The sequence below is a fragment of the Lygodium microphyllum genome, chromosome 24 (assembly GCF_053477565.2).
Source record: "Lygodium microphyllum isolate KBCC chromosome 24, Lygodium_microphyllum_v1.1.10, whole genome shotgun sequence".
Taxonomy (NCBI): Eukaryota; Viridiplantae; Streptophyta; class Polypodiopsida; order Schizaeales; family Lygodiaceae; genus Lygodium; species Lygodium microphyllum.
Genome location: NC_141158.1, coordinates 81,370,851 through 81,395,459, shown reverse-complemented (window position 1 = coordinate 81,395,459; position 24,609 = coordinate 81,370,851).

Here is a 24,609-nt window from a genome sequence, read left to right as displayed (position 1 = left end):
TTTTAGCTAAAAAGTATGTGTTTATGTTTTGAAAATCTATTCTAGGATATTATTTGTTGCTTAAAATAGACATTATGAACAAAATTGGCCAAGGTGTTTATATTCACATGGCATAGCATGTTATTATATTTGTGATTCACTTTTGCCCCAATTAGATCGTTTAGTCATTGTAATAAGTAAGTCTTTGAACCTTGTTCTACTCTTATCCTGGCAGGCTCTTCTCATAACATCACCTTGTTCTTTTTGCACTAGTGCAACCCAAAATCTTTAAATATAGTGTGATTGCTTAATTTAAGAATATATTTAAGTAACCCAATATGCTCACTTTTTTTCTTAGGGCTGAACCTATAAGAAACCATACATATGACATGTGATTAAAGGGTATTTAAAAGCCCCTTTTACTTACATGTTAGAAAGCAATAAGGTGACCCCCTTTTTCTTAAGAAACTTATAGGGGGTTTCACATTTTAATATTATGCCCCTTCAAATTCACCAAAACTTTATCAAACAAAATATCCCTTCTTGTTGATTGCAAGTGGCAAACTTACATTTTTTAAGGTGCACCCTTCAACTTTTTTGACATATAAAAATCAAATAAAGGAAGGTGAAAGCATTGATGTTGTTAATCCTAGAGCATGGGATACATTAAATAGGGTAGTTAAAATCAAACTGACTCACAACTTTATATATTGCTAGCACTCACAATTCCATTTAAGTGTAGAAGTAAACAATTTCTAGTTGAAATCAAATGTTTGAATAGCAATTATGGTTGAACCACCCACTCATCATCCCATATGGAGTGTACTTGTTGCAACAACCAAACAATGATATCATATTATGTTCACTAACAATTGTAACAATAGCTTGAATGGTAATATCAAAACGACCACATCTACTAATAATTTACACTTATAAGATATATGAATGCTGCATTGTTCAATTATGAACTTGAAAGTGACATTACTATAAATTTTTGGTTGAGCTTAGATCACGTCTCATCCAACTTGTTTGTGCACAATACTACAACTAGCAACAACCAAATTAACTTTAGCTAAAAGACTTAAATCCATAAAACTAGTAGTCCATAATAATGTGTGCTAAAATTTATAGCATAATCTTGGTGATCACCCTTAAGATACATGTCACATTTGAAATACTTATCAAAGTACATGCTATCTTATTAAAGTATTCTTTGTTTTATTTCTTACTAGCTTATCCTACTACAAGTGAGCATAGTTAGAAATATCTATATCTGCCATTTATACAATGTGTATGTGAATGGTAGTGAAGAAAATGAAATGCTTGAGGGAAAATGGATTCAATTGCCATTTCTATCAAATGCATACAAAGTAATGCATGAGCACAAGAGACTTCATGAAACTTCTATGGAGTTCTAACTATTGATCATTTTTAAACATCTATTGTATCTAACAAGCAAGGATAGAGGACATGGACAACTATAGAGGTTTACATGAAGAAGTTAGCTAGGGAATGTCAAGTGGTCATCTTTTTTATGCCCATCATCTCGTGCAAAAAAGGATAGAGAACAAGAAACAAAGAAATAGCTCTAGATCAATTGGTTAGATAAAGAATCACCTACTTGTCTCAATAATGTATTGCATGAAGTCAAAAATTTGAAAGTGGACAAAGGTCACTTGGACTTATATTTGCAACTAATGTTTATAATGTTTAGTGATATTTAAAGACAAATTATCTATAAATTAGAGAAAAGTTGATATAAAGGTATTAGAAGTTATTGACATTATGTTAGTGCACACTTTCTTTATGTGCACAATTCTTGGCCTAGGCTATAGATATACATTGATGGGCTTCAAATTGATACATGGCTCTTGGGCCCACCTATAAACTTGATCCATATGCTCTATCCTTTTAGCAAAGAATGCTAAATTACTAGCACTTGCCTACATCTTGTAAGTTTCCCTTTCATGCCCTTCTTTGGCAAATGTCGTATTAGGTGAAACTATCAATGATGTTTGGCTAGACTATTATCCAACAAAAAGGTCTCTTGGTTCAAACTAAAAAAAAAAAGAAGGGGGGGGGGGGGGAGTTCTTCATCACTCCATTCCATTCCATGTTAACTACAATGTCTTCCATACCTCACCTTCTTGGTTCTATGTACTTTGACATTTCTTCTACCTTAAGTGTGGTCCAGTTTATCTCATCTTCTTGCCTTCTACTAGCTCTTTCCTTCAATGTTCTCCAAGCATCCTCTATCTCAATGTTTTTCAAGGGGCTATGTTCCTCTAATGGAGATAACACAGTAGAGGGTTAAATAGCCGAGCTAGTTGATGTTAATGCAAGATAGTTTTGGAGGCCATTAGTGGACAAATATGATATGAGGGTTGTGAAATAAGGATTGTGTAATGGTCAAATATAGAATTTTTCTACTACGTTGTATACAAATTAGCCCTGGGAGGTCACTCATAAATATATGTATGTATCATGTGGGTTCAACATAATGGACTTTTAAAATACCATTTTTACACATTTTTTTATGTATAGAAGGGTCCCATATAAAGGGTTTACTTACAAACTGAATAGGAAAGTGTTATGTTTTATTAAGGAAAAATTCACATATAAGGATATTTATAAATTGGCCTTGAACAGACATGATATAGAGGGTATACATATAGAGAATTCCCTAGGAAATTAGCTCCAACATTCTTGTGGATTTTATTTACCATATTCCACTATAGTTCATCTATGATTGTTCCCCCTTTTTTGTGTGATTCTATGTATACCCATTAATGTGTTGCTAGGATGCTAAGCTTTCAATGCAAGCTCAATTCTCACATTGAAATTCCCAATATGACCACATAGAGGTTGAACTCAAAATATTCAAGTCAACATGCATTCACCCTAACAACTAGGGTGCACATATTTAGTCACAATTATTACCCTCCTTATCTCTCTCTCTCTCTCTCTCTCTCTCTCTCTCTCTCTCTCTCTCTCTCTCTCTCTCTCTCTCTCTCTCTCTCTCTCTCTCTCTCATGTCCCCGTCCTTCCTTCCTTCCATCCCTCTCTCCCTCCCTCTTTGATGGGTTTTACAACCTCAAATCAAGGACCACAATAGATTTCCTATACCTTCAAGCATTCCATATACTCTTAGCTCAATATAGCTCCCATCAAGATGGATCATACTCTAATATCTAAAGTATACAGTGCTATACTACTCTCCTTGCTCTCTAGCAAGAATCATAGAAAGTGCAAGAGGCTCAAGAAGGCATTTATAGTGGAGTTACCATGGCCTACCAATATCATTGTAGTCTAAATATCAAGGGTAGCCTTGATAACTCCATGATCATTTCATGCACTCCTTGCAAGCTTCAAGATGGCACCTCCATCTTCAACCACTACTATCAACAAGACAAAGAGGGAATAAGGGGGAATAAGGGAAGAGAAGAGGGAAAGCATGTCCCAAGCTCACATACATTGATTGATAACCACATTGCCAATGGCACATATAGAAGGAATGTAGGAGAGTAGTGAGTGAAGCAACTCTCATTCATGTCCTTTAGTAGTTCTAAGAATTAATAGGCTAGAAAGGTCACACAGTAAGCCTTGCCCTAGCATACTAGTCTATTCCAACATTGACTAAAAAAGTTGGTTTGTAGTCATTCTTTATAAATCATTGGCCTCTATTGGAGTAGAAGGATGAGAATCTTGGGGTGCTTGCATGTGGTGATGAAGAAGGGCTTAGGATAATTGTTGAATTCCCTTATGAAGGCTTTGAGCGACTCTACTAGGTCCATACATTGGAAGAGGTAGATGCTTTTCAAAATTTTGGCATTAATTGAGGCCTTTGGGAATCCTCCATGGATATGAACAATATGTAGGATCCTCTCTCTCCTTCATGCAACACTATGTAGTTTTGATATCTAGAATGTTGTGTCACTATGTTGGTTGCTATCCATAGGCTTCTCTTGGCTTCATGATATACTTAACATGTTAAGCCTTACTATCCTTCCAAGACTAGACAAAGGCTTTTGGATCTATTTAACTCAACCATTTTCTAACTATATAAGTGTTTATCTTGATCAAATGGTCATTGATGGGATTGGAAAGTGTTCTTCTAAGGCAACTTAGAATCACAAAGTCAAGCATGAAAGTAATGCTAGGTTTGACTTGGAAAGCTAAAACCTCCTCGACCTGCAACTCAAGGCTTGCTCTTATAAAAGGTCATATGCCAAATCAAGTTATAATGAGTATGAATGACTTTGGTAATGCTCACTCCATCTATTCTTAAATTTTTTGCATTTTTCCTTTCCCTAGGAATGAGAGGAGAGAACTATTTAGTTCCAAGCACAAGTATGATCTAGCTAGGTGAGAGAGAGCTTGAGAAAGAGAGAGAGGAAGCACATGACCACTAGTTTCATTTCATTATAAGTATTACTTGTCTCCATTAGCTTAAACCTTGAGGGAGTCTCCAATTTAATGCCTAATACCCTTCTATACATTTAATATTTATAGTAGTTCAAATCCCATATATGCTAGAACAAATCCTAATACCATTATCCATGGGAGATACGTAGATATATTATAAGGATACATGGATCACATGGAAGTATTACCATAAATGTGCCATTGTATGGAATAGTGCTGGGTCCTAACTCAAAAGTCATTGCATGTATCTTTGGGGCCATTCTTATTCTTTGCCCCTTTGTTATTGTGCCTTAAACTCTTCAACTCTTAGCAATCTCGATAGCTCACCTTCTTGTACTTTTGATGGTAATAGGTTAGCTTGGATGCTAACATAGAGGACAATTAAGATGACTAAGGGAGTGCAAAGTAAAGAGGATTTTGACAAAAGTAGTGTGGTGATAAGGACTATAGATTATTAATGTAGGCTAAGGTATAACGGAAGGAATGAATAAGGGTAATGAGCTTAGATTATCGAGATGAATGTTGATAGGGATAATAACCTGATGATGATTGGAAGTGATGAATGGTGGATCAATAGGTAAATGTAATAAGCTAATGGTGGGCACTATTGCATTAGGTGATTGACATGGATGATATGCCAATGATTGTATAGATGGGCTATACTCGAGTCATCCAGTCTTAGTTATGGCACATTCAATATGCCACCTCATATATCCTTAGTGAGTTCACACTTAGTGACCACATGTATATATATCCTAGTACTTTCATATTAATCTTCTATTATATCGTAGAGTAAGTTTTTTAGTGTGGAAAAAGAATAAAAAAGAAGAAGAAGATTTCAACCCTACTTCTCTGTGTGCTCAAGTCTCCATTGTGTGTATGGTCTTGCTTGCTTCATTTCTCTATTCTCTTGTTTATTTACATGGTATCAATGTAGTCCCATGACCTCACAAAAGGTCAATCAAAGGACGAGGTGAAGATGATGCAGCATGAAAGAAAGGAAGCAAGCAATGAGTAAGAATCTCTTCCATCTTTTTTATTTTCTTTGGAATATAACTCAGAGGAAGCTCTTGAGGCTAAGAGAAAGTTCATAGGGTTGTAGTCTCCAATTGTAATGGAACTTTATGAACGCGACTAATAGTATATATACTATAGATAAGCCCTTTAGGGCTTTTCCATAGTGATTTTTGCTAATCTAAGGTCACTTTGGCCTCTATTCTGGTCTTGCAAGTCAATCAAGAGTAATTTCTAGATGTACTACAAGTTCAATTGTGTTTGCCATTTAAAGGGATCAAGTTCAGCTGTGTTTGCCATTTACAGGGGTAGAGGTTGTAGATTTTGGATCTATAAGATTTGAGGTGTTTGTTAGGTCACAAACACAATGAGCATCTGCATAAAAATTACAATTGCAATTATTATTATGTAATCAATGAAAAGGGCTATGTGTTTTGGTTGTAGTATACATGCTATTGATTTGGTTGTTGATTGCAAGTTTTGAAAGGTTAGTTGTCTTTTAAAATGTCTAATAATTCTAACCATATTGTCAGTGGTGATAAGATTTATAAGAAGAATTATCTTGCTTGGAAATTTATGATGATAAATTTCTTAAAGGGAAAAGATGTTTGGAACTACATCAGAGGAGACATGGTAGTGGCACTTGAAGTCCTTCACCAAAATGCTATTGCAAAATAGATAGACACTCAAAACAATTAGGAGAAAACAGAGAGTAAAGTAATATATTGGCTATCTATAAGTGTCATAGATAGTATGGTGGGCTATTTGCAAGAGTCTGAAATGCTTTCCTATTGCATGAAAGAATGAGAAAAGAATCTTGCAAGGTTGTTGAGGCAAACACAAAGGCTAGAAAGTTGTAGCTTAAGTCAAAGTTGAATAAAGTTAAAAGAGGGAATTTGTCCATTGATATCTATGCATAAAAGGTCAAGAGCATTGTGGAAGCTCTTAGATCTATCAGCATGGTAGTTAATGATGATGATATGATGCAAGCATGTTTAGATGATATTATGGATCTATCAATGTGCATGAGCATATTTAGATGGACTTGGATATGAGTATAATAAATTTGGGTCATTTATAAATATCATGGATAATATCCTTGACTTTGCATAATTGATTTCTATATTTTTTCATGAGGAGAAGAATCTTGACTTGGGTTCCTCTTCTTCTCAAAGTAAAAGCAAGTTTGCATAAGTGTTTTACTCTACTGCCACATGTAGAGGTCATAGCTAAGGCCAAGGTGGTGGTTGTGGTCAAAGTTACAGTGGAAAAAAAGTTAGGGGAGGATGGTCTTGAGAAAGGGGAAGCCAAACAAGGCAAGTTGTAGGTTTCAAAAAGAAGGTTGAAATTAGAAACAAAAAATTTTAGCACGGTAGTTATGCTTCCACTAGCAAAGAAAATGATGACAAAAATGAGTAGCTCTTTATCATGTAGCATTTTATGAAATCTATGACTATTGATGGTTCATCTAAGAATGATATATAGTATGTAGAATCAAGTGCCTTGAGTATGTAGAATGGTAAAACAAAGTACTTGACCAATGTGCTACATGTACCACTATAAGTAAGAAACTAGTTTTTATTGGTCAGATGGTGCAACAAGGATTGCAAATTTGATTTACATTTGATGGTTGTTATGTAGAGGACCTAGAAATGGTTAAAGGTTGACTATAAAACATAAGGGTATTGGTAGATTTTTTACTCTTGAACATTATTGCCTTGTAGATAACATTGAAATTTGGCATAAGTAGATTGGTCAGAGGTAAATGTGCAACCTTTGATTGTAGTCAAACTAGATTGTGGATGGTTTACCAAAGTTCAAAGTTCATGGGATACATAAAGTATGTACAATATGTAAATTTGAAAAGCAGCCAAGGTTTGCATTTTCATATGAATAGCACATAAGCAAGAAGCCACTTGAGTTAATACATTTTGATGTGTAGAGTCCCATAAAGTTGCAACTATGAGTGGTTGCAAGTATTATGTCTCCTTCATTGATGATTATACTAAAAAATTATGGGTCTATTTTATGCATGAAAAAAGTGAGGTGTTCACTTACTTTAAAATCTTTAAGGCTTTGGTTGAGAAGGAGATAGAGTTACATATTAAATGCCTAAGGTCAGATGTGAGGGGAGAGCATGTAAAGGGAGCTCTCACTCAACTGCCAAGACCCACGAACCACTTATTCCTTCAAGTGTTTCAAGCGAGCACTAATGGCTACCTCTCACACAGCCGACGCGCTATCCCTCTCTACGAGTGTAATGAGCTTACCTTGATGCCCGATTGAGTTGCTTCCTCTCTCAAGCACTCTGATAGCTCCACAATTCATGATGCAAGCTCAAGCATCCTCAAGCCTCTTCCTCTAAGCTCCATCCTCCATAGCCACAAGTGAGACGAGAGAAGAGAAGAGAAGAGAAGAAGAAGAGAGGAGATGATGGAGGGCTTCATCTCTAAGATCCCTCACCCTCACACACTCCCTCACTCACTTACACTCCCTCCCTCAAGCACTCACAGCAAGCAAGCAAGAGAAGAGAAGGAGAGAAGAAGAAGAGTCCACTTTGCCACACACTAAAGAATGAGCTCTTCATTCACTTTTCAACTTTATATACAAAACCCTAAATCCCTTTTAGGTGGTCATCCCCTTATCCCCTTTTTTACATGACCGGCCATTATAGCAAGGTCCTTTTTCCATTTCCTTCTATGTGCTTTCTATTTGCCTTCTTTCTTACCTATGCCCATACCTACCTTTTACAATTTGCACAGGAGGGAGCATGGCACTCTTTTACAATAGTTTTGGGAGTGCCTTGCGTTTAAAAATATGCCTTTATCTTTGAATTGATTTTAGAGGCTGCCCTTGCGCCTTTGCTTGTTCTTCATCCTGCTCCTTCTATTGCATCTGCATTTAACTTCTTCTTCCGCTTTGAGCTGGGGTTATGACTTGATTTTAGAGGCGCCCTTGCGCCTTTACTTGTTTTCCATCCCACTTCTTCCATTGCATCCACATTTTACTTATTTTTCTTCTGTTTCGAGCTGGGGTTAACATTGCCCCCTCCTAGACAGGTGCCAGTCCCATGGCACTTGCTGGGCTTTGTTGATGAGGGTTTGGTCCTTTGGAGGGTGGTTGCATAAGGAGAGGATGGGACCTTGTGTGGGTTGGTAGTGGTTGAGAGGCTTGGCAATGCTTACATTGTTGGAGACTGAGGGTATGTTGAGTGGATGGTGGGGCCTTCGATGTTGGTGGTTGCAGCATCTGTGATTATCTGAAAAGAGAAGAAGTGCTCTACCTAGGGGGAGTGTCTACCTCACCATGTAGTGCATCATGCTTGTGTTGGTGGAACACGGAGCTAGGCCAAGCCTGGGTGATGTCCTACACTTGAGGATCCCATTCATACATAAGGGAGGTGCGGTGCGTGTAGCTTGGGGTGATAGGTCTAACCATATGCGAGTGTTACCTCCCTAGGTATGTCCTGCCCTTGATGTGCCCTAAGCATAGTGGGGAATCAAAATGAGGCTAGGGGGTTAGGGACGGAGCTGACCGACTGAAGCCACTAGACACACCCAACTTGAGAACCCCTAGGTGCAGTGACAGTGACCTTATGTGGAGTTAAGTGCTTTTCTTGCATTTGCTTCTCTTTCATCCAGATTTGTTTCTTCCTTTTCTTTCTCTCTCTTTTTCTTTTCTTTCTTTTCTTTCTTTTCTCTTCCTTTCTCTCTTTTATTTTTATTTATTTATTTGGTTTGGATTCTTTCTTTGTTTTGGATTTACATAGTTATGACAAAAGCTAAGCTTCGTCTCATCAGAGTCATGATGAGGTGAAGGAGGGGGTCTAAGAGATTTATTGAGGAATGGGAAGCCTTGGATATATCCCTTCACATCAAGACAGACTTGAAGAGTGGTGGTGGAGAGGAATGGATGATTGCAGCAGGTGAACTGGCTATCATTCATGTCCTCTAAGAGAGCTAAGCACAATGAAGGAAGCAGTGTAGCTTGCATCATTAGTCCAGCCATTGCACAACTATCTATAGCATTAGGGACAAAATAGAGGGTTAAAAGGCCATGCTCTTGTGGGGTGGGGACTTGGCTGAGCAATATTCTAAGTAATTTAATATAATTACAGGTGATAATAAAGGTAGGGAATTCTTCGTGGAAGTGGACTAAGGAATCATAGAGGTCTTCTAAGGTGAAGACAAGGGCATCTTCAGGCTTAGTGCAATGCGCATTGTAGATTATAGGGAACTTGTACCAACCATGGACATTAGGGTCGAAATCCACCCCTGTCCTTTGAGGATATGGCATGAATGTAGGATTATTTTGCTTGTAGGGCATGATGTTACAAAAAGCTATCCAAGTGTCCATATTTACATCATAGATACACCTCCTCCACATAGGCTGGTACTCATAGCCTAGCATTGATCTTGCGACCTGCTCTCTCTCCTTTAGCCAACTGTCTCCTAGCTTGCTTCCAATGGCAACCACCTCTTCAACCACCTTAATGGGCAGGAGTCTCGGTGCAAGTTGGTGGGGAAGTGGAAATTAAGATCAAAGGGCTATCGTGCATTCTCCTGTTGCTCCCAAGAGATGACATGTGCATGGAAGCTTGCTGGGAGTTCATCTGAGATTGGTGGAATGGGCGCAATTGGCCATATTACTAGTCTAGCATTCAATCTTCTCTTGGCTTCCTACACCATCTATTTCTTCTTTTCTTTTAGTGGTGCTCTCCTCTCAGTAGAGGTGTTCGTTGGTTGCTCATCTTCTGCACCATCTATTTCTTCTTTTCTTTTAGTGGTGCTCTCCTCTCGGCGGAGGTGTCCGTTGGTTGCTCATCTTCTGGGGGTGGAGAAGGAGGCGGTGGGAATAATTCCTCTTCATGAAGTCCCAACTTGAAGTTCAGTTCAACCTCTTCCTCTTACTGAGCTTCCTGCTGCGCCCCTTTGGCAAACCCTAATGCCTCCACCTCTTGCAGGGTCAGGCCTGCTTGCAAGATATACTTCATTTGTTATTCGGAGCTTAGGCGGACTCCCACTAGTTGCACCGCATCTGTAGGCCTGCCTTTAGGGCCATGCATGCAATCCCAAGCTTCTTCTTGATTGTTTCAACGGCCTCCCTTTCCTTTGTCTGAGTGACATCAAGTAGAGTGTTGAGGAAAGGCGCATTGTTGGGCCTCAAAACTCATATGGACGGCCGCTACTTTGCTTTCAGCCAATTCTTTGTCTTTCTCCCCCTGACCTAGACAGTGCACCAAGGTTTTAACTCTTCTTTTGTTCTGATTGGCCCATTCTTCTGCTCTCTTCTTCATGTCTTTGAGGCTTTTCCCCTGCCTATGAGCTAGTACTGTCAGCCTACGTTATTGATCTTCCATTTCTCCTCTCAAATTCTGCTGCTCTTCCTGTGCCGAAGTTGCCTCTTGTGTCGTGTCAAAATTTCCACCTCTTTTTTGTACATATGTGCTCTTTTTCCCTCAGTGCCTCTAGTTCTTCCGTGGCTTTAGTGATATTTTCCATTTCAGCTTGCAAATCTTTGTAAAACCCCACGATCTCTTCATTGTGTCTTCGCAAGTGCTGTATGGCTTCGATTTCTTCATCTAGTCTTGCCTACCATTCAAATTCCATCTCCTTTTTAACCTATAGCTGCTCTTTCATCTCATTAATTTCCCTTTGGGCCATGGCTATTTGGTGTGTTTTCTCCAACTGGAATGCAACCATGGTCTTCTTTTCAGCTTTGAGCTCTGTTGCTGCTATTTTCTTTTCTTCCTTGGCTTTTTCCAAATGCAACAGTAGCTGTTTTACATATTCATCATACTCTTGAGCCGACAACTCTGTCGTGGGTATGGAGGTTGTAGAGGTTTCCACCTTTTGCCTCTTTAGAGCTTGCCTAGACTTGGCATCAACTGCAGCCGGTCTCTTGGTCCCTGCCATCGTGATACTACCCTCTCCGGTCCCTTGGGTCCTCTCCTTATCTACAAGTTACTGTACCTAGGCTAAGACATTGTTGGAGTCTACTTTTGGTGTGGAGCCCTGGGTGGTTGTGACTGTGGGTGTGATTGGCACTAGGAGGGTAGGAATGGGCACAATTGGTTCCTTGCCCTTGCCTTCTTTTGGAGAAGGCGGTGTGATTTTCGGCACATGGGTGCTCAAGCTTGGCCCTTCCTCTCTTGGCGGGCTCATGGTATCCACCTCATCTCTCTTGCTTTCCTGCTCTATTGATCGGCGCGTAGCTAGATCCATATCCTCATCCTCCTTTCTTTTCAGCTCTGCCTCTTCTTCGACTGCCTTCCTTTTTCTCTTCTCCTCAGACCTTCTCGATTCTTCTCTCAACCTTTTTGCCTCTTCTTCTACTTTATTCTTCCTTTCTTCTTCGGTTTTTTTAGGCTCTCTGCAAGCCCTCTACAAATCTGATTTTTCTTTTTTCCTCCTTTCTTCTTCCGTCATTCCCTATGAAGCTTTCCTCCTTTGCTCCCTACGCCTTATTCGGCTAGTCTTTGTATCTCTCCTTCCCCTTCATCATCAATCTCCATTTCTTCACTTGTTTGCATTTGCTACTCTTGTTGAGGAGGTGATCTTAGTGGTGTCTCTCCCACTCCTCTTCTCCTTCTCTCTACCCTTTCCCCAAGGCTTCTCTGATAATGGCCATAAGAACCCCACAGAATCCAATGGTTGAGGCCTTAGAGGATGAGGCTTTCCTTTTAGCCTTGGTAGCTGGGGACTCTCCTCCTGTTTCTAGGGCCTTAGCCGAGGACTTGATGGTCTTTCTCACGAAACCATTGAGATTCACCTCATCCAGTGATCGTGCTACTGCGATGCTCTCTAACAAAGGGATATTAATGTGGCTCATGATGGTGTTGTATCTCTGACTAGAGAACAACGTGTGCACCATTTTTGCTTGGAGTTGAATCTTAGGGTTGGGGATATCTACCAAGCTGATGCCATATTGGTATGGACCTTCACCTTGTCCACTCCCAGCATGGCATACACATCTCTCTTTGGCTTTCATTCCACCTTATTGGCCAATCCTCCTAGGGCCCTTTCTACCAAGTCTAGAGTTAGCTCAATCTGTACTACTTGGCGACTCTCTTCCCCCTCTAACTCGGTGACGGTGCCATGGTTCCTGTTAAAAGTTCTTAGAAATTTTGCACAACGAGTATAATCGACTCCTTGGCTCACTTCTTCCATGTATTTTTGCAAATGTTGGTCTATGATCTTCCTCATGGCATGTTTCTCGATGACCATGTCTTCTAGGTTGAAGACATGCCGAAACTTAAACTGGTTTCTACCAAAAGGTCATATTTTACCTGCTCTTCTTTTGAAAAAGGTAATTTACCTGCTCTTCTTTTAAAAAAGGCAAATTTGCCTGCCTTTTCTTGGCTACCATGATGGGTGCCTCTCATGAAGCCATATTCACCATTAGTGCTTTCCAAAATAATTATAAGCAAAAGGAAATGACTAGATGCAGAACTGAATTGCTTGACTACAGAAGTAGACTTTTCCTTCAAATAGTCTATTGATTTCAAATTTTATTGACATTTTCCTCAATCACAAGTTGTTTCATCCTTCCATTTCTATTTTTAGGCATTGATTGAGGTTTCTAATGTGTGCTTTTCATTTATTGTTTTCCTTATGTGTTTGGTTTGATTCGCCTTACCCCCTCCCCCCTCTGAAATGAGAAGAATCCTTCCTAGGATTAAAGGGTTAGAGGATAAAGGGCTTTCAATACATAATCTTAGTGTTTTACTTTCACATGACCCAATTATAGAAATTTGAATTATATTCTAAATTAGCATAGCTTTCCATGTCGAAAGGACGGATGCCTACATGCATAATGTAAGTGAGGACATCAAGCAAAAAGTCATCACAGTCCACTCTACTAGTAATGTGTAGCTCCTCCTCAATGAGGATGCGATCTAAATAGGGATGTCCCCTAATGTGTTCTTCTAGGGGTCGATTACGGATGGTAGTCAATACCCTATAGGAAGTTGGAGCTACATAGGTTGGGCTGTATTCTAATGCCTTGATTGTGCACCCCTACTAAGCATTGGTCATTATTTGGCATCCCTCTACCTCCCATTGCAATCGAAAAGCGTACCATTTCTGCAGGAAAGAGGAGTCATTGGCAGCAAGCTATTTCAACTCCTCGATTTCTTGGTCTGTGGCCATGATTGTGTTCTTGTTATACGACATAATGAGACGCTATTTGATTGCCTGTTCTTTGGATATCTTAGTGGCAATTAACTCCTCATCTGCTTCAAAAGCCTTAACAAATACAAATTGTGACTCCTCCCAAGAGCAAGGGAGTGTATGCACTTCCGTTGCTATAGGCTCTTCAAAAATACCTAAGTCTAGTAGATCGTAGCTTTTAGCTAGGGTCATGAAAGTAGCGTCCAAGCGTCTAAGGCAAGCAACCAAGTCACCCCCTGTATTTTCAGCTAAGTCTGTGGTGGCCAAGGTTAGAACTGATTGCTGCTCATAAGAGGGTCTAAGGCCAGCAGAGGTGGTTGGGGTTTGATTGAATTAGAGAGTTCAATAGCTGATTGTTGCAACTTGAGTTGCTTCTGAGTTTGTGGCTTAGCCTCTTGTTCAATAGGGTGGTCTGCGGCCAGCTACTAGTGGTGCATTTGAGGACTAAGGGGCACTAGCGGGACTAGATTTGGGCAGTTTGTTAGTAGCAGGCTATGGTTTTGGGCGATAGATTGGTTTAGGCCCTGATAGTCTAGGCTTTGGAGGTTCTATGGACTTAGCAGCTTGATTCTCTTGTGGCTTAAGTGTCTGACTAGTCTGGATGTTTTGTGTGGTCAAGTTTGAGGGTGGCTCATGAGGAGTGCCTTTGGTCGTCTTGGCTTTAGGTACCCAGATATATTAGTGTTACCCTCATAGTAACCTTGTACTTGCAATAAGGTCTTTGGGATCCATCGTAGAGATTGTTCGTCAATATCGGTAGCTTCTTCTATGCCTCTTAGGTTTCGAGTTTGGGTCCTTAGCCTTGAGAGGGCGTGGATGTTTGCTTCTACGTGGTGGTCCTTGATGTTTAGGTACCCATTTGAACTGGGGTTCATGGGCTTCAGCTTTGGGTTCAACGGGTTGCTGGCATTGAGACTTAGCGGTTGTGACGAGTCATGAGCCCCCTTCTTAGACTTAACGATGGATTTCTCTACCGGTGGCTTTGCGGACTTTGAAGGAGTCGCGCAACCCTTGCTGAAAGCGGTGACTATACATACGTTGCCTATGGTGAGGTGAATATGTTGGGACTTGTAGTCGATATTGCAATGATTTTGCTTTTTAAATGTGCATCCCAACAACAATTCCGTACCTGCATCTTTGGTGTTTGGCAACACATAGAAGATTATTAGTATGCTTTCAGACTTGATAGAGACTACAGCCTTGCACTTTCCCAAGTGTGCATATGATCGACCCCCCATATGGACTGAATTTGGTGTTAGTGGACTATAGTTGTGGTTTGCCGATTTGAAGCCAATGATTGTGAGTCAACACATTAAAGTCAGCTCCCTCATCAATTAATGCATTGAAGGTGTGTGTTTGCTTGGTAGTGACCGTTATGCTTAGGTAAGCTAGTTCTACGGCTTCCTCATCCTTATCGTCTATCTCGGTGATAGTGGCCACTCATACATTTGCAAGGGACTCTAGCATCAGAGGCTCATGTAGCGGGTGTGTGGGAGGGTAGTACCTTTTTATGCGGCTGCCATTGAAGAAGCCTATGCCCACTCCTTCTAGGGTTTTGAGTTCTATGTTGCCAATTCAACTGATGGCCCAAACTTTGAATGGTCCTAACCCCCGAAATTTCATTTTCTATTTATGTCCCTTGATTGAGTATATCAGTACTAAGTCACCCTGTTCAAAGTCTTACTGCCTGACATGCTTGTCAAACCATCTTTTGTGTATTGCCTTCTTGCATATTAGCGCATGGGTGGCTAGAAGCCGAGTCTCTGATAGACATTCCAGCTTGACTAAGCGCTCTGTCCATGCCTCCTTTCCATGATTTTGTTATCCCAGTCGCTACGCAAAGTAGAGACCACCTTGGTCAAGATTTTTACTAGGATTTTATTCGTAAACTCAGCCTAGCCATTCGCCTGAGGGTAGTATGGCAAATATTTTTGATGGATGATTAGAAAGGTGGATAGGAGATGAGCTATCACTTCATTGATGAAGTGTGTGCCTTGGTCGCTAACAAATTTGATGGGGTAGCCAAATTGTGAGATCAATTGCTCCCATAAGAACTTAGTAGTGGTCCTAGCATCATTATTTCTCGTACCTTGTGCTTCCGCCCACTTCGTCAGATAGTCAATGTGGCCACGATGATATACTTAGCGTATGAATACTGTGCCACGGGGCTTATTGGTCCAATGAAGTTGATTCCCCATTTCTCAAATGGTTGTCTTGTAATGATTGGGATCGGCTCCATTTAATCCTTGCGAATTGGGACCTTGGTCCATTGGCACTCGTCACAGTGCTGTAGGAATCATGCTACATCTCAGAAGAGAGTAGGCCACCATAGTTGAGACTATAGCACCTTGCAGGCTGTCGTGTCTAAAGTGTCCTGCGATTCCACCGTGTGCTTTAGTAAGCACATCATGCATTTCATGTTCGCATACACATCGGCACAGCAATCCATCTTGCCCTAGCGAGTAAAGTTGGCCTGCTATTAGTTGATAGGGTTGGATTTTTAGGATGAGTCACTAAGTCGGCGGGCCTTTTCTATTGGTCGTTCAGGGAGTCCGTGCTCAAGCACTTAGACTATGTCATCTGTCCAATATGGCGTCAAATCAGCTTTAAATAGATCTCTTTCATTGGATAGGTTAAAGAGATGGGCATCATGTAGTTCGTCCGTAATGCCTTGTCTAGCGGCTTCTCCTGTGGGAATGCAAGACATATGGACAGCCATGTAATGCTATTTTCCCTTGTGTACAATCCACGGGGGATTCACTAGTAGTAATAAGGAGACGTCACCTACGTGCAAGAAATATATGAAAATACCCATTATCTACCCCCTATTTATAGGACCTTACCTTATAAAATGCACCTTCCTTTCCTTAAATAACCCCCCTCCCCCCTTACACTCACGTAGTGCCATACGATAAACCCTAGTGGACCCCCTGGGGTACAACCATGGAGAAGTCAAATTCTAAAAGCAGAAGTAGCCATTGAGTGATGTGTCATGTAGCATAAGGTTTGTTAACAAGATATAGCAAGGCTTGATGGTCAACAAAGAAGGTAAAGGGCGTAGCCAAAAGATAGTACCAAAACTTGTTTACAACAGATACCATGGCTAACCTCTCTCTCTCTCTCTCTCTCTCTCTCTCTCTCTCTCTCTCTCTCTCTCTCTCTCTCTCTCTCTCTCTCTCTCTCTCTCTCTCTCTCTCTCTCTCTCTCTATTGTCGAATAGTTCATTTCCATATCCATGATTTGTCTGCTAGCAAATCTCATAGGATAGTCTAAGCTATGTTCACTAGGCTGGCACAACACTGCTCCTACAACGAATTTAAAAGCGTCAATGTGAACATGAAAGGTGATTGCCCAATCTGGTGATTGCTTGTATGCATATTGGCATTCCTCAATCCATTCGAATATAATCAGCAACATGTATTAGAGATCCAGCGATCAATGCATAGTTCAACACAAACCGCCGATAATACCATGTATGGCCCAGGAAGGACTGAACTCCCCTATAATCAATTGGTAGTGGGAGATCGATGATGACCCTAACTTTTGAGAAGTCGGTGGTGATGTCATTCTTTCGACACCACATGCCCTAGGATGCATCCGTGCTTCACCCAGAACTGGCACTTTACGGGGTTCAACGAGAGACAATATAATCGATACCGTTCAAAGACAACTCGGAGCTTGTTATCCTTCCAAGTGGAGTGAACACACAGATCATCAACGAAAACCTCTAATTCCTTTCTAAGCATGTCCTTGAATATAGCACACATGAGCCTCTTGAAGATAGCTGATGCGTTAGTAAATCCGAAGGGCATGACTCTGTAGGCAAAGTGTCCCCACTCAGTAGCAAAGGTGTTCTTGTGCCTATCATCAGGGTGCACTTGCACCTAGTTGTACCCTGAGAAGCCATCCAGGAAGTTGTAGGCCTCTTTACTAGCCACTCTTTCGAGCATGTGTTTGGTATATGGCAATGGATAATTATCTCTCTTTGTAGCAGTTTTACCTTCTTATAGTTAACACACACTCTGATCTTCCCGTTTTTCTTTGGCACAATGACTATGGGTGAAAACCAGTCTATGTGCTCAATCTCGTAGATAAATATTGCTCTCATTAGCTTATCAATTTCTTCCTTGACAGCATGGGTATGCTTTGGATTCATAGGGTATGATCACTACTTGACCGATGTTGCATCATGTGTCATGGGTATGTTGTGAGTTACTATACTCGAATCTACCCCCTTAAGTTCCTCAAGAGACCAAGCAAAGATGTCTATACACTCTCACGAGAGAGCAATGAGACTTGCTTCCTCTTCCTTGGTCAGGTCATTGGCTATAAAGATAGGTCCGCGGGGTTTCCCCTTCCTTAGCTAAATTGACCTCCTTGACCTTGGCAGGTTCTTTGATTGGTTTGCTTGCTTGCCCTTAGCGTTTGGCTCCTAGCAAGATAACTACCCTATTACCTTTTTTGAACTTAGTGAACCTCTTTGGTAGGTCTTGCGGTTTTCCTTGCTCTTTTGCCTACATGTCCCTAGGCTGTTTCCTCCTTTAACCTTCGGTGCCTCAAGTGAATGGGTAGGTCCCCTTTGGTGTGTCTAGTCTTAGTAGATCAAGATATCTTGGGATAACTATCTGCGCTCACTTCCGACTCGAAATCAAACTCTTTGTCTTCACTAGAAGAGGGAGTCTCTCCTAGTGGTCATAGCTTGGAAGGTGAACTCATCCTATACATGGGCGCAACACTTGGTTGGACTAGTCCTGTGCTTGCTCATAGTCCATTGCACCTACATGCTCTAACCAAGTGCGATCGCAATCCATGTGGATGACTCCTTTTTTTATTCTAAAGGCATTTCCCTTGCGCGGTTTGGAGTCTGCATGTATTTACTCAATTATGCATCCCTCTTAGTGTCGTATTATATCGTATCAATCTCCCCTTCACTCTTGTCACTGAAGGAGCAGTAGTCATCGTACTCGTCGTCAAAATTGCCCTCATCTGATTGCCCATCATCTCCTAAGTCTTGATACTCGGCCTTCTTCTCATCGATGATGATGACTAAGGCCCAATTGTACATCAAGTTTAAGTCATGCACTTTAGTCCATCGCTAGTTAGGTTTGTTAAAGAGATATTTGAGTGGTTCAATATTTGCTCATGAGTTATCAGCTAACTTGTCGATCACGTGCTCTAAAACCGTATGGAGCTCTCACTTATTGTTTGGTACTTGGAATGTGATAGGATTGGGTTTTCTATATGAGCTTCCAACAATCATACAGACTGGTACAGAGGGTGCATTGTTGGCCTTGCCAATTGCCTTGATGGCTTGTTCATACTCCTCATTGTCTGATAACGGCAGGTCAATTGTAGCAAGGACATGCATCCAGTCTCACTCGTTCTCATGACAAGGGATATACTTAGTCAGTGGCTCATAAGATTTTCTATTCGGGCTGTCGCCCTTAGGATAGTGGAGATGGCATCTAGGTCGATTGGCATGGCATTCCATGTGTCCATCTCTATTCTTACGGCTTTTGTTCGATTGCCAACAAAGATTAGACAGTCGCTCTAGTCTTCTATGACTCTCTCTTTGCGATTCCAAGTTTAACCTAGCAGGATATCATAGTCCACTGCCTTCATAACTATAAAATCAACTGAGAATTGTACTCTTGCAATTTTTACTAGCCAATTTTTTAACACATCGAATGGCTTCACTTTCATTCCATTAGCTAGAGTGACATTAAACCTAGCCGTCTTGACTGGTGGGTTCCTTTAGAGGTTATCGAGTCTGAGTGTGTTCCTTGTTAATTATATGCAATTCTCAATTTATAGTCACTTTGTGTATATGTGTGTGTGCGTACTCTTTTTCGTGCACTGTGCACATTCAGTCTTTCAGCTTTCATTAAGTGTGCTTCAGGTGTTACAAGTGTGAAGACAAGATGACTATTCAGCTTCCACACTCCCACTTGTGTTTGTGGCCTCATGGGACTCTAAGCTCAGTTCTTGGCCTTCCTTGCTGCTTGCTAGGATGTACGCTGTGTCATTTAGCTTATTCATGGTCAATTTGGGGTCTTACAATCAGTCTACAGCACTAAGCATGTCAAGTTTGCTAAAATGTATGTCAGCACGATTCCTAGCTATTCAACTATGATTTCTAGGTTTGTAACTGTCTCCAACACATTCGATGAGTTCTCTTGGTGCGGGTCACACTCTTTGACGATTGAGGTTTGTCAAATTTCTAGATTTTGTCTCTCGGGTTGTGTCTGATTTACTAGTGTCTGATTCTAAGAATCGAACGTATGATTTACTAGTGCTCAATTTAGGGTGTATCCGATTCTAGGAATCTCGGAGAGGGTTAGGCCTGATTGTCACGATCGGACAAGATATGTCCGATCAAAGAGTGTGGGGTGGTCTGATTTAGGATCGGACAAGGTGGTGTGTTTCATTCCCACCTGTCTGATTCTCAAAATTGGACAGGGGTGAGTTGTCCGAGTGGTGATGTGGCAGGTCCAATCCTAAGTGTTTGATTTTGAAAATTGAACAAGGTGGTCCAAGTGTCCGATTCTTAGAATCGGACACTATTACAATGGTCTGATTCTGACGGCCGAAACAACATACTCGAGTACGATTCGATCAAAAGCTACTGATACAAGCAATGCTAGCACTCTATACTTTCCACAACACAACTAGGGATGTAGAGGAAGGGTCTTATATACCTAGATGTCACGAAAACCTCCAATCTAGCTCAAGCAAGGACTTCCAAGCTCTCTCTCTCTCTCTCTCTCTCTCTCTCTCTCTCTCTCTCTCTCTCTCTCTCTCTCTCTCTCTCTCTCTCTCTCTCTCTCTCTCTCTCTCTCTCTCTCTCTCTCACAATGTTAGAGGCTTTCCCTTGCCTCCCGAGATCTTAAACCCTTATTGGGCACAACCTTAATCTCACTGATCACTCCCCTTGCTATTCCAACACATCTAATCACTCATTTCCCCTATTTTTTCCTTGTTTATGCCCAATTCAGGCTTGTTTTACAACAACAAACCCTAAGCTTTCCGCTTCGATTTCTCAAACCTAACCTACTCTAAATGCAATAAAAATCAAAAGAAAATTACTGAAATGATTTCTCCTACTCAACTAATCATCAAAAAACAAAAATAATTACTTGTAGCACGGATTAAAAACCCAAAACCTCCTGTCTATCTCAAGCTTCAATTTGAGGATGAAACCCTTACTTCAATGCTCAATTTGAAGTGTGCAAGTGCTCAAGCTTGAATCCATTGGTCCCGGCAATGAAACCAAAATATAAAGGGATCTCTCGCTTAACTCCTAAGATCCACGGACTGCTTATTCCTTCAAGCCTTTCAAGCGAGCACTAATGGATACCTCTCACATAGTCGACATGTTATCCCTCTCTACGAGTGTAGTGAGCTTAGCTTGATGCCCGATTGAGTTGCTTCCCCTCTCAAGCACTCCGATCGCTCCACAATTCGTGATGCAAGCTCAAGCATCCTCAAGTCTCTTCCTCCAAGCTCCATCCTCCATAGCCACGTGTGAGATGAGAGAAGAGAAGAGAAGAGAAGAAGAAGAGAGGAGATGGTGGAGGACTTCATCTCCAAGATCCCTCACCCTCACACACTCACACACTCACTCTCTCACTCACTTACACTTCCTTCCTCAAGCACTCACAAGCAAGCAAGCAAGAGAAGAGAAGGAGAGATGAAGAAGAGTCCACTTTGCCAAACACCAAAGAATAAGCTCTTCATTCACTTTTCAACTTTATATACAAAACCCTAAATCCCTTTTGGGCGATCATCCCCTTATCCCCTTTTTTACATGACCGGTCGTTCTGCAATGTCATTTTTCCATTTCCTTCTATGTGCCTTCTATTTTTCTTCTTTCTTACCTATGCCCACCTACCTTTTACAATTTGCACAGGAGGGAGCTTGGCACTCTTTTACAATAGTTTTAGGGGTGCCTTGCATTAAAAAATGTGCCTTTATCTTTGAATTGATTTTAGAGGCCGCCCTTGCACCTTTGCTTGTTCTGTGTCCTGCTTCTTCCATTGCATCCCCATTTTACTTTTTTTTCTTCTGTTTTGAGCTGGGATTATGACTTGATTTTAGAGGCCGCCATTGCACCTTTGCTTGTTCTCCGTCCTGCTTCTTCCATTGCATCTGTATTTTACTTCTTTTTCTTTCGTTTTGAGCTGGGGTTAACAGAGCACTTCTCCAATGAGTTGTTTGATTTCTTGCACAAAAATGGTATTCAAAGCAATTTACATGTAGATATACTTCATAGAAAAATGGAGTTGCTAAGGAGAATAACATACATATTGCAAAGGTGGCTCGAGCATTGATGTTTGAAAGAGACTTGCCTCATTATTATTGGGCTAAAGAAATTGCTATTGCTATATACATTACGAATTAGATACTTATAGCCCACTATACATGGTATGGCACCTTAGGAGAAGTACACATGTAAAAAGCCAATTTTTTCTCATTTGAAATTATTTTGATGGCTAATACAACAATGTGTAGGATACAATTGAGACTAATATGCATGAGAGTGTGGCTATGCAGAAAATAGGTCAATAGGCACAAACATTGAGTGGGCCACATGAGTCCCCCAGTCATGGGTCTATTGATAGACCTTGGAGTGGTAGACGATGATCATAGGTCACTCTACCAAGTACATTACAAGTGTTAAGGAAAGGTAAGGAGAAGGTTGGAGACTCATCTGTTATGACTGATATATAATCAAGTTTCTCTCATGTTGATGTGGATTCAGATGGTTCTAAGCAAAGCTTTGACGAAGAGTTAGGAATTTTATCTATTAAGATACCTAGTGTGAGAAAGGCACAGAAGGATGCCAAGGCACCTAGTATTAATCCAAGCCCATGTAGTGATTGACATATGATAGCTATGTATGTAAGGCCTTGTATGGGTTAAAGCAAGCACCCAAAGCGTGGTATGATAGGATTGTATAATATCTTGTTAGCATTGGATTTTGCAAACCACAACTGATCACTTCATGTATGTGAGAGTAATGTGGGTATTGTGATCATTATTATATATGTGGATGACTTGATTATTGTGGGTAACAATGAGACAAAGATTGATTTGTGAATCTTTTAAAGACAGAGTTTGAGATGAAGGATTTGGGAGAGCTACACTATTTTCTTTATATAGAGACAAATAAAACTCCAGAGGGTATATGGTTGTCATAGAGAGAAGTCTTGCCTTCCCAAAATTAATTGCTACTAAAAGACTAAAGAATAAAGTGACAGTAATGGATGACCACCACCTACAGTAGTGTACACGTGTGTGAGTTTGTATACCTGCAAATGTAGACAGCTAGGCACATGCAACCATTAATCCCCAACAACCTCGCACTTAAAAGCAAATGTGCTTGAGTGAGAAGTAAAAGAAAAAGATAAAAGTTAAACATGTATATAGAGTACAATAAGATGAGGAAAGACATCACCTTACATCAACTTCCTAAGAAAGCTATTTTGTTCCACTAGGAGACTTTAGTGAGAAGATCTTCAAAATTCATATTCATAGGGATCTTGATGAGCTCAATGGACTTGTCCTCTACCACCTCCTTTATGAAGTGATAGTATATCTAAATGTGCTTTGATGTTATATGGAAGACTAGATTATGGGCCAACTGAATGACACTCATTGAATCTGAATGCATTGTAGGGGTCATAGCCATACTAAGATCTACAAATAGACGACCTAACCATAGGGTGCAAGACTCAGTGGTTGCAATGTACTCAGCCTTAGTAATAGACAAGGCCATGCATTTTTGCACATGGGCATCCAAGAGATAGCACGTCTGGCAACCAAAGGTAAGAGACATACCTAGAGGTGGACTTCCTACTATTTGCATGTCCTACATAATCTGAGTTTGTATAACCTATGACTCTTATATCTTATCTACCATAGCAAATGCACAAGTTTGTAGTGCCTTTAAGGCATCTCATGATACCCTTCATAGTGTGCCAATGTTACCTACCAAGTATATTCATATAACATGTCACAACTCCCATTGCAATTGCTATGTTAGAATAAATGGCTATCATGGAATACATCAAATTGCCCACTGTGGATGCATATGAAACCTTAGATGTCTTAGCCCTCTCATCATCATGGCATACATCAAATTTCCCACTATGGATGCATACAAAACCTTAGATGTCTTGGGCCTCTCATCATCAATCCAATATGAGTAATCTTCACATGAGAAGGTAAAGGATATCCAATAGGCTTACCATCTTGTATATGGAATTTTTCGAGAGTGGTGTTGTCACTTAGAGCAGCAAGAAGAAGAAGAAAGAAGAATAATAATAATTCTACTCTACTTCTTTGTGTGCTCAAGTCTCCATTGTGTATGTGCTATTGGTTGCTTCATCTCTCTATCCTCTTGTCCGTTTATACAGGCAAAAAGATAATAGTGAGCAACTAAGACAGATAAGGATGATGAAGTGAGAGTAGTGAGGGGTCAAGTGTGGATAGGGGAGTAGTGTCCATTGGATGGGGCAATGGGAAAAGAGGAGAAGCCATGCATGGGCTTGAGGGAAGTGAGTTGGGTCTAGATGGCAAGAAGGAAATAAGGAGGGGTTGGAATGGACTAATGGGATAGAGGTTGGGGAGAAGCACTGCTATCATTGATCAGCTTATTTTTTCATCTTTTGATTAATTTATTTCTCTCTTTTTTTTGAATTAGGGGGTCACATGTGGAAGGTAGGGAGGGGCACCCTGTGCAAGAGATATTTTACTAAACCAAGGTAGTATCTCCCCATCAAACGACACCCTGAAAACATGGAGAGATAATCACCTAGTCATTGACTATGTCTATACATATGATCTCAGAGCTCTTCATGTCAAGAAGAATCCCTTGAAATTTTGCATTGTTCCCAAGCCAAATTTTTTAACTCAAACCTATGTAACTCAAAACATGTTGATTAGAGAGTAAGTCATTTTTTATTTGTAGTTGTATCTACAAGATGAATTATGCTTCTTTTATGAGGTGTTTCCCTCA